At 38.4% G+C, this 9,457-nt stretch overlaps 1 pseudogene; it reads left to right on the top strand.

Annotated features, from left to right (window-relative positions):
* Window positions 1–352: 352 nt before the first annotated feature.
* Window positions 353–9,086, top strand: LOC104417928 (annotated as a pseudogene).
* Window positions 9,087–9,457: the final 371 nt, after the last annotated feature.

Below are 9,457 nucleotides of genomic sequence, written 5' to 3'. Positions count from 1 at the left end.
TTAAAAAAAATTCGATAAATCCTTTAACAACGTCGTTTTCTGTCCTACTTAAGAAAATGACGTCGTTTTTGCCGTCCTATGTGGATGGCTTAGGAAAAACGACACCATATAGCTCATTTGTGATTGAAATTAGGGTTTATTTTTTTTATTTTTTTTATTTTTATGTTCATCCTTGCCGACCTACCTTGCTCGGCCACCGTCGCTTGGCCACCGTGCTCAGCCACGATCGCTCAGCCAAGAAGTGATGGGAAAATAGGAGGCGAGGGTGGAGGAGGAGGAGGAAGAAGGGGGATTGAAGGTGCAGAGAGAGAGAGAGAAGACGAGGAGTGCGAGGGAAACAAAGAGGGCGCAGATGAAGATGGTGGATTGGGCTCTGTTCAAAGAGTGGTTGGTGTTGGTGTTGTTCTTCGGGGAAGAAGATGCCGCCGCCATTGCTCTCTCTCTGTTGGTGTTGTTCTTCGGGGAAGAAGACGATGCCGCCATGGCTTCTCTCTCTCTGCTGGTGTTGTTCTTCGGGGAAGAAGACGACGCCGCTGCCAGCCTCTCTCTCTCTCTCTCTCTCTCTCTCTCTCTCTCTCGATTTGGGGATTTAGGGTTTCGACTTGGGGTTTAAGATGCCAAATGACGTCGTTTGGTGGTTTACACGCTGACTGGACTCTCCAGCGAGCCACATAGGTATAAGAAATTAATATAAAAAAAAGGCCAGTCAGATTTCCGGTAGTTGATTGGCGTTGGCACCAAAGTGAGCGTTTTCAAATTTTTTGGTAATTAAGTGATTCAACAGAAACTTTTGGCACTAAAGTGAGTGTCGTACACAACTTATGACACTATTAATGTACTTATCCTCAATATATAGTGATCCCTAAATATGAAAAGTACGTGGGACACAAGGATTTCGAAAATACATAGAAAGAGATCTTTTTTTTTTTTTTTTTTTTTGTAATCAGGACTCCACCACAGGACCCTCGTGCCCGAACGGCTCCGAGGTCAGACCCTTATACTTTGAAGGAGACTAGTCCAGCAACTCACCGTTAGGGCCCCTTAGAAAAGGAGATCTTTTGCGGCCATTAAAAGCTACAAATAGGGCAAAAAAGATGAAAAGCCACGTTCAATGGAGACAAAACATGAAGAACACCAAACATGAAATTCATTTTTACCTTAGAAATCTGTGCCAATTCAATTTTTTGGGATGCTCATTGAGTCCAAGGATATAAGTTTTCTTTAATATTGTTGGGGAGAACTGGACAATAATTCACTAAGAACTAACCCAATCCAAGATTAATTTTTCCCCAAAACTAAACTGATCAAAATCAACTTAACCTCAATAATAACCGGCAATATATTCTAGCAATACAACTTTATAATATGTAAATATAATGCTGAAATGTTAAGGAGATAAGCCAATAATAACATCAAGATTTTATGTGGAAAACTCAATTTGGAAAAAATTACTAAACACCAAAAAATTTCTACTAATCACTAAGAATATTAGGACACACACAATTAAATTTTCTCTAATCATACATTAAAGACTCAACATGAACAATACAACAGTACTCCATCATCACCATGAAGGTGAATTAAGACATGTAGAGTATGAAAATCCTAACCGCTATCAGAAAATTCGAAGAAAGCTCTTAATGAACAAAACAATTTACTTGTAATGCATGATCTCACGAAAAACATTTTGAAATTTGAGTCAATTTGGATGACTTTTGTCCTTCAAATCGAGATTAAAAAGCCGCAATCTTTTTCTACTTTTTCTTCGTGAGCTCTTGGTGCTCCCCCTCTCCCTCTCCGCTTCACGAACGAGCAGCCCTTTTTTCCTGTTCTTATTGCTTTTTGACTTTGACTGCTTTATTTTATTTTTTTCACGTTGGCTAGGCCCCACAAAGGCGGACCCAGTCAACAAATATTTTGAGGTGTTCAGAAATCTCTTTCCATTAATGTTATCATTCTTTCGAAATTCTTTTGCGGTAATGAAGTATTATGGATTCTCGCATACAAATCTAAATCTGTATCCAACAACAAATATGGGCACATAATTCGCACCGCAATGATTTACTTTCTAAGTGCCTCATACCTTATTATAGAGTTAGTAATGCTAATTTTGGGATAATTGGGACCTTAGGTGTTTTTTTTTTTTTTTTTTTGGGTAAAGGGGACCTTAGTTTTTTTTTTTTAAAGTTTGGAGTTCGATTGTTTTTTCTTGGTCATCCACAAAAATTAAAATTAGAATCTTTAGCGATATATGCAATGGATGATGTTGCGTCTTGTCTTGAAACTCATTAACTTGTCCCTCTTAGGCTCTTTCCACATGCCTTCTGGAAAAAAGAAAAAAGAAAAAAGAAAAAAACAATGATAATAGCAATAAGGAAATGAAGCTACGGCCGGCAAGTCACTATAGTTTAACTTGAACCCATGTTGCCGCGTTTATCTCATCTATAGAAAGGGTTTCGTAATTTCTCGCAATCCTTGCGGACCTGTTCCCATTATCTTTCGTGAATCCTAACTCCGTACATTATAAAAACACACTTCAATCCCTCCTTTCCCTCTATTCTAATTTCTAAGTTCAAACCTCTCTCTCTCTCTCTCTCTCTCTCAAACTACACTTGCATATATTCTCGTTTTTGCCACGTCCATCTCTCTCCAAACTAACCTCAGACAGAAAGAAAAACACACTTCCCACGAATTTTGACTCGGTTAGCGGTAATTAAACTTTCAAGTAGAACATGGCCCTGGATTTATGAATCTATTTGATGGTCTATTCATTTGGCAAGACAGAATTTAGTTTCCACGCACACAACTAGCTAACAATTGCTATTTCCTTATTCTTATTCTTCTTTTTCTCTTTTTTTCTTTTTGTTGTAGTTTGAGTTTTTGCGATATTTTAGATGGGCGACATCTCCATTGAAACGCTTCCTCATATTGTCTCCAAATGCTTCGACTCCCTCGATGATGGCCACCTCAAACGAACCGGTAATCAACCTTATCTTCTTGTATTATATTGCCTAACTCTTTTCTATTTGTTTATAACAAGTTTGGCACATATTATTGTGCGAAATATACATTTTTTGTACTCGAAGTAACAGTTTAATATGCTTTATCCAAGTGTAATTCCTTCATAAATTACTGAAAAACTAACTCAAGAGATAATGAAAGTTTTCCAAATGTAAAGGGTTGATTAGATTTTATTGGCTAACCGATCAGGGACCTTATGGACGGTGAGTGTGAATATAATTGTTGGGAATACCTGAATCCCTAAAACGGATTCGACACTAAATCGAACCCCTAAAACAAATGCGGAAAACGAGCCCGGGAATAACATGTATCACCAATCAAAAGTTACATTACATAATCGAACAGACCTTATTGTCCACAGATTAAATACCAATGCTGAAGATCGAGAAAGGATTCTAATCCTGCTCTACCGAGGAGCGTCCTGTTGCTTCAAGGGGGAGAAAAGTTACGTTGGTTTTGGGAGAGGGAGAAAAGAAAACGTACGTACATCCAAAAGGTGCGTTCTCTTTTTCTTTTCTCCTCTTAAATACGTCTTCTCCAAAAGACACATCCCCTCAACGTAACACCTCTTCATATCTCAACCCTTCATCCATGGGCCCTTATCTTGCGGGCCGAGTTCTTAGGCCCAACATGGGCGGACGGTTCAACTTAGGCCAATCTATATAAATAAAAACCATCATCTCCCAGTTGCACATGGTGGGCCGAACAAGATTCTCTTTACCTCTCTACAACGTTCATACCGGTGAATAATTCATGCGACCAGCATACTTTGAGAACTCATTGCTATACATTTGTTAGGAATATATAGTAGCTCATAATAGGCATCACACTTTGAGTAGATTTAGTATGTAGTACCCTAGATCGATCGATCACATTTATATCTCTCTTGATCTCTTTTTAAACAATGATAGATTGTATTCACAATTATGATTATCCCAAAGATAGTCATAATTGGTCGACCGGTGAATACAAAACTAATATGTGATTCTCCAAATTCGATCTTTCTCTTTTATTCAAACTCTCAATTTCAGTTCAGCTCGCTTTTCTAGAAATGTCATATTAGATTAAATCAATTCATGATCATTGGCAACATCCTAAGATAGCAATCATTGAATAGAAATTTTGAGAATAAGTAAGAGTCATGAGAGCACTTAAATTGAGGAACTCTTTTCCTCAAGAGTCTCACACGGCATAAAAATTGAGATCAAACTTTTGCCACTCTTATTGGTCGTCTCATGCATACGTAGTATGAAATATGTATTACGGTATTTAACTCATTTCCCATAGAGGATATGTCTACATCTTTAATACCATACAGATAATAGTTCAGACATACCCAATATCTAACTTGAGTTCACATATTTACTCATACACAGAATTCATCAGAACTCACTTCTAGCATCATAGACAGATAAAGTAAAATATGTTGGTTATTTTACTTTCGGACGTAGTAAATATTATGTCATCATCTTAACACTCAGTTAATGCGACATATATATTTTAAGCTTGAGCTCTCGATTATCACTTAGATAATAATCTTAAAAACTGTCTCATCTCTATTCATCACACAGTAAATAAAGACGATTACCCGTGTGAGTGGGCTAATCATTTATCTGTCCGACATACTTTCTCAACTTAATATAATGCACTAAGCATTAAGATGCATAAACGTCAAACAAAGATTCATATGCATTAATAATGAAAAGAACACAAATTCATTGAATGTGAACACTTCGGGGAAATTACAATATTCAGTATATTAGCTTCTACGTAGTCCTAGAGATTTTACATGACCATAAAATACATCTCTAGGTATTGGCTTTGTCATAGGATCTACTACCATTCTATGCGTAGATATGTATTGTAAGTTCACATCTTTTTGTGCAACCATATCCTTGACAAAATTATACTTAATATCTATATGTTTGGTCTTTCCATGATATTTTGGATCTTTGGTGTATGCTATAACTGCTTGGCTATCACAGTTAACCAATAATGGATTTGCAACATACCCAATAACACCTAAATGATCCAAAAATCTCTTAAGCCAAACACATTCTTATAATGCTGCTGATAATGCCACGAACTCAGCTTCTATCATGGATAAGGCTATACACGTTTGCTTCTTACCGCTCCAAGATATGGCGCCATTATTCAGTAAGAAAGCAAAACCAGAGGTAGATTTTCTTTCATCCAAATCTCCTCCCCAATCAGAATCTGAATAGCCTTCAAGTTGCAGATCCTTTCATTAGTAATTCAACTTGTAATCAGCAGTTTCCTTTAGATACCTCAGTATTCTTTTAACGGCATTCCAATGTGCTTGACCTGGATTGTATTGGTATCTACTCACCATTCCAACTGCAAAACATATGTCAGGTCTTGTACACATCATTGCATACATCAAGCTCCCAACAATACTGGCATAAGGAACATGTTTCATTTGTTCATTCTTTTGTAGAATCCTTGGACACAGTCTATGGCTTAATCCTTTACCTTTTGCAATAGGAGTATCAATGAGTTTACAATCTCACATACGAAATCGTTCAAGAACCTTATTTATGTATGTTTCTTGCGAAAGAGATAATGATCTATTCGAACGATCTCTTGAAATCTTAACTCCAAGAATATATGCAGCCTCACCCATATATTTGATTTCAAAGTTGGTAAATAATCAATTTTTCACAATATTAACAAACTCCATATTACTTCCGGCAATTAGTATATTATTAACATATAATGATATGATCACAAATTGATTTTTGGATCTTTTGATATATACACAATGATCCTCATCCATCATTGTAAAATCATATGCCATTATGGTATTATGAAAACATATATACCATTGTCTCAACGACTGCTTAAGGCCGTATATTGATCTCAAAAGTTGACATATCTTTCCTTCTTGGCCTTCCATAATGAAACCAACATGTTGTTCCATATATATTTCTTCCTCTAATTTTTAATTGAGGAAAGCAGTCTTTACATCCATTTGATGTAATTCAAGATCCATACTTGCCACTATTACTAGGATAATGTGAATTGAGATAAATCTCACTACAGGAGAAAATGTTTCTTCATAATCGATTCATTCCTATTGATTATACTCCTTCGCCACAAGGCGAGCCTTATGCCTTTCTATCGAGCCATCATCTTTACGCTTTATTTTGAGAACCCACTTGTTCCCAATAGCTTTGCGTCCTTTTGGAAGATCAACCAATTTCCAAACTTGGTTTGATTTCATTGACTCCATCTCATGTTCCATTGCATGCATCCATTTTTCCTTACTAGAGCAATTGAGAGCCTCATTAACATTTCTTGGCTCATCCTCATCTTGTGGAGCAACCATGAAAGTTTCCCCTTCAATGTCAAAACGTCGACGAGGAATACTTTTGCGACTCGTTCGCCGTATGGGAAATTATACATTTTGCACATCATTCCCCATCATGCTCCCACTTGGATTAGATAATGACGATATCATCTCATCATGTGATTGTAATTGAGAGTGAGTTGAATTAAATTCATCACTTCTCATGTTACTCCCACTTGGACGAACTCCATCAAGTTCATTATCTTGATCTAAGATTTCAGATTTGGAGTAATCCTCACCTATTTCGCCATTCTTAGGAAATTCATTCTTTAAGAATATGACATCCCGTGATTCGAATTCAGTTATACTTACACTTTCCTGCTCACCTATGAACACATACTCTTTCGAGTGTTCAGAGTATCTTATGATGCTAGGGAATACCCAAATCCCTAAAACAGATTCGACACTGAATCGAACCCCTAAAACGAATGCGGAAGACGAGCCCAGGAAGAACATATATCACCGATCAAAAGTTACACTATATAATTGAGCGTACCTTATTGTCCACAGATTAAACACAAATGTTGAAGATCGAGGAAGGATTCTGATCCTATTCTACCGAGGAGCGTCCTGTTGCTTCAAGAGGGAGAAAAGTTATGTTGGTTTTGGGAGAGGGAGAAAAGAAAACGTACATACATCAAAAATGTGCGTTCTCTTTTTCTTTTCTCCCCTTAAATATGTCTTCTCCAAAAGACATATCTCCTCAACGTAACACCTCTTCATATCTCAACCATTCATCCATGGGCCCTTATCTTGCGGGCCGGGTTTTTAGGCCCAACATGGGCGGATGGGCCTAAGTTGGCCCATCTACATAAATAAAAACCATCAATAATAACAAGGATGGTAGGAGCAGGAGTGCTTTGCCGGTCATGGGACATTGCTTAGCTGGGTTGGATTGCAGGCCTTGCTGCAATACTCTTGTTTTCTTTTGTGGGCTACTACACCTCTCGCCTCCTCTCGCATTGTTACCGCACTGGCGACCCCTACACCGGCGAGCGTAACTCCACTTATATGGACTCTATTCACTCGATTCTCGGTGTGGACTCCTATCACCTTGTTGTTGCTTCTCATTATTTGACTCCCGCACTTTGATTAAATTTCCCATTACCATATGTCTCCAAATGTATAGCAAAATGAGTTGTGTAACTTTTGATTAAGTGATAATACTAACTTCACATTCAGGTGGAGCAAATTTTAAAGCATGTGGTTTTTTTCAATATATAACCCTATTTGGAAACGCCATTAGCTGTATCGTTCAAGCATCTCTCAGCATGATGTGAGTACAATTCTACTTTCCCAAACTCTTGACAAATTTATTCAGCAGATCACGACAAACTTCCAGTTCTACTGTTTCTTATATAATCTGGCTTATTCAATGTTGTACACGTTCCCTCTTTCCAATAAAAGGGCAATAAAATATATGCATGGCTCCCAGGAGAATGGGGAGAACTCGTGCCGCGTTTTGGCTAATCCGTACATGATCATGTTCGGCATCACAGAGATTCTGCTGTCCCAGATTCAAGATCTCGATCAAATACGGTGGCTCTCTATTGTGGCTGCTGTTATGTTCGTCGCTTACTCTTTGATTGGTCTTGGCCTAGGAATTGCCCAAGTTGCAGGTACAGGTTTCTTCTTTTCTCAAAGACAGATGGCCAAGAAATTTTAAGAGATTATATTATCAATATCATAAAATAAGAAGTTGTTTCCAGCAATTCTTTTTCTTGATGAGCAGCTAGTGGAAGTTTCAAGGGTAGTCTTACAGTAATAAGCATTGGGGATGCGACTGAAACCCAAAAGATATGGAGATGTTTCCAAGCTCTTGGAAATATCGCCTCAGCATTCTCATTTTATGAGATCCTTATTGAAACTCAGGTACTAAAACATGATTTCATCAGTTCAAAAACTAAGGAAATGGTTAAGAGTGGATAGAACAGACTGGAAATACCTTGTTTTTCCTTTTACCTTTGACAGGACACCATCAGATCTCCACCATTAGAAGTAAAGACCATGAAGAAAGCCATTTCTCTGAGCACCGTGGTGATGACGACTATCTACATGCTATGTGGCTGCGTGGGCTATGCTGCTTTCGGTGATGACACTCCGGCAAATTTTCTGATCGACTTGGGTTTCAACAAGCCATTCTGGCTTCTTGATATTGCCAATTCTGCTATTGTGATCCATCTTGTTGGAGCATACCAAGTAAACAGCCAGCCGATATTTGCCCTGGTCGAGAAACTGGTCGATCAGAGATGGCCTCGTAGTGAGCTCATTGCTAAACAGATGAAGATCCTAGTACCAGGCTTGGGCCAGTACAACATGAAGCTCTTTAGACTGCTTGGAGGACGGTTTTCGTGATCCTGACCACTCTGATATCGATGCTATTCCCATTCGTCTTCAACAAAGTCGTGGATATCATCAGCTTGGGCTTTTGGCCTCTAATGGTCTATTTTCCCGTCGAGATGTATATTAGACAGAAACGAATTCCCAAATGGAGCACTAAATGGGTATACCTGCAAATGCTGAGCATGGCCTGTCTTGTGATATCGATCATGGCAGCTGCGGGTTCGGTCCCAGGACTTAAGGACGACCTTAAGACAAATCGGCCATACGGGATGAGCTACGATCAAAATGCATGGATCTTTAGTTGATCGGCCGTTTCAGAAGAAAAGAATAACATCATAGAAGTTTCTACTTTCATTGTTTAGTCTGGAATTACAAACTCTGTATGTTCTAGCAATTGCAAAGGAAAACTTGCATTTTATGCAAGTGATGGTTACGCATTGTCCTGTTGTCGTAAAAAAATCCGAAATTTTGGTTATTCAAACCGCCACGTCCACATATGTAAATTACACAACTCAACATCTTGGTTTATCTGCAAAAAAAGACTTTCTCTCTCGACATGCAGAGCTTACCCTCTACCGTCAAGGTAGTTTGCCCTAAACAACCCTCAATCCATCGAAACTTCTTCCTCACGCTGCGACTGACTTCTGGGATCTTCGCTCTTCTGTCTGGGGACTCATAGTAACCGAATTCCCTTTCGTCTCGCTCGATTTCACGCCTCGACTG

Source organism: Eucalyptus grandis, chromosome 8, assembly GCF_016545825.1.
Source record: "Eucalyptus grandis isolate ANBG69807.140 chromosome 8, ASM1654582v1, whole genome shotgun sequence".
Lineage (NCBI taxonomy): Eukaryota > Viridiplantae > Streptophyta > Magnoliopsida > Myrtales > Myrtaceae > Eucalyptus > Eucalyptus grandis.
The sequence above is the reverse complement of the archived record's forward strand: the minus strand, read 5'-3'. Positions and strand labels throughout refer to the sequence as shown.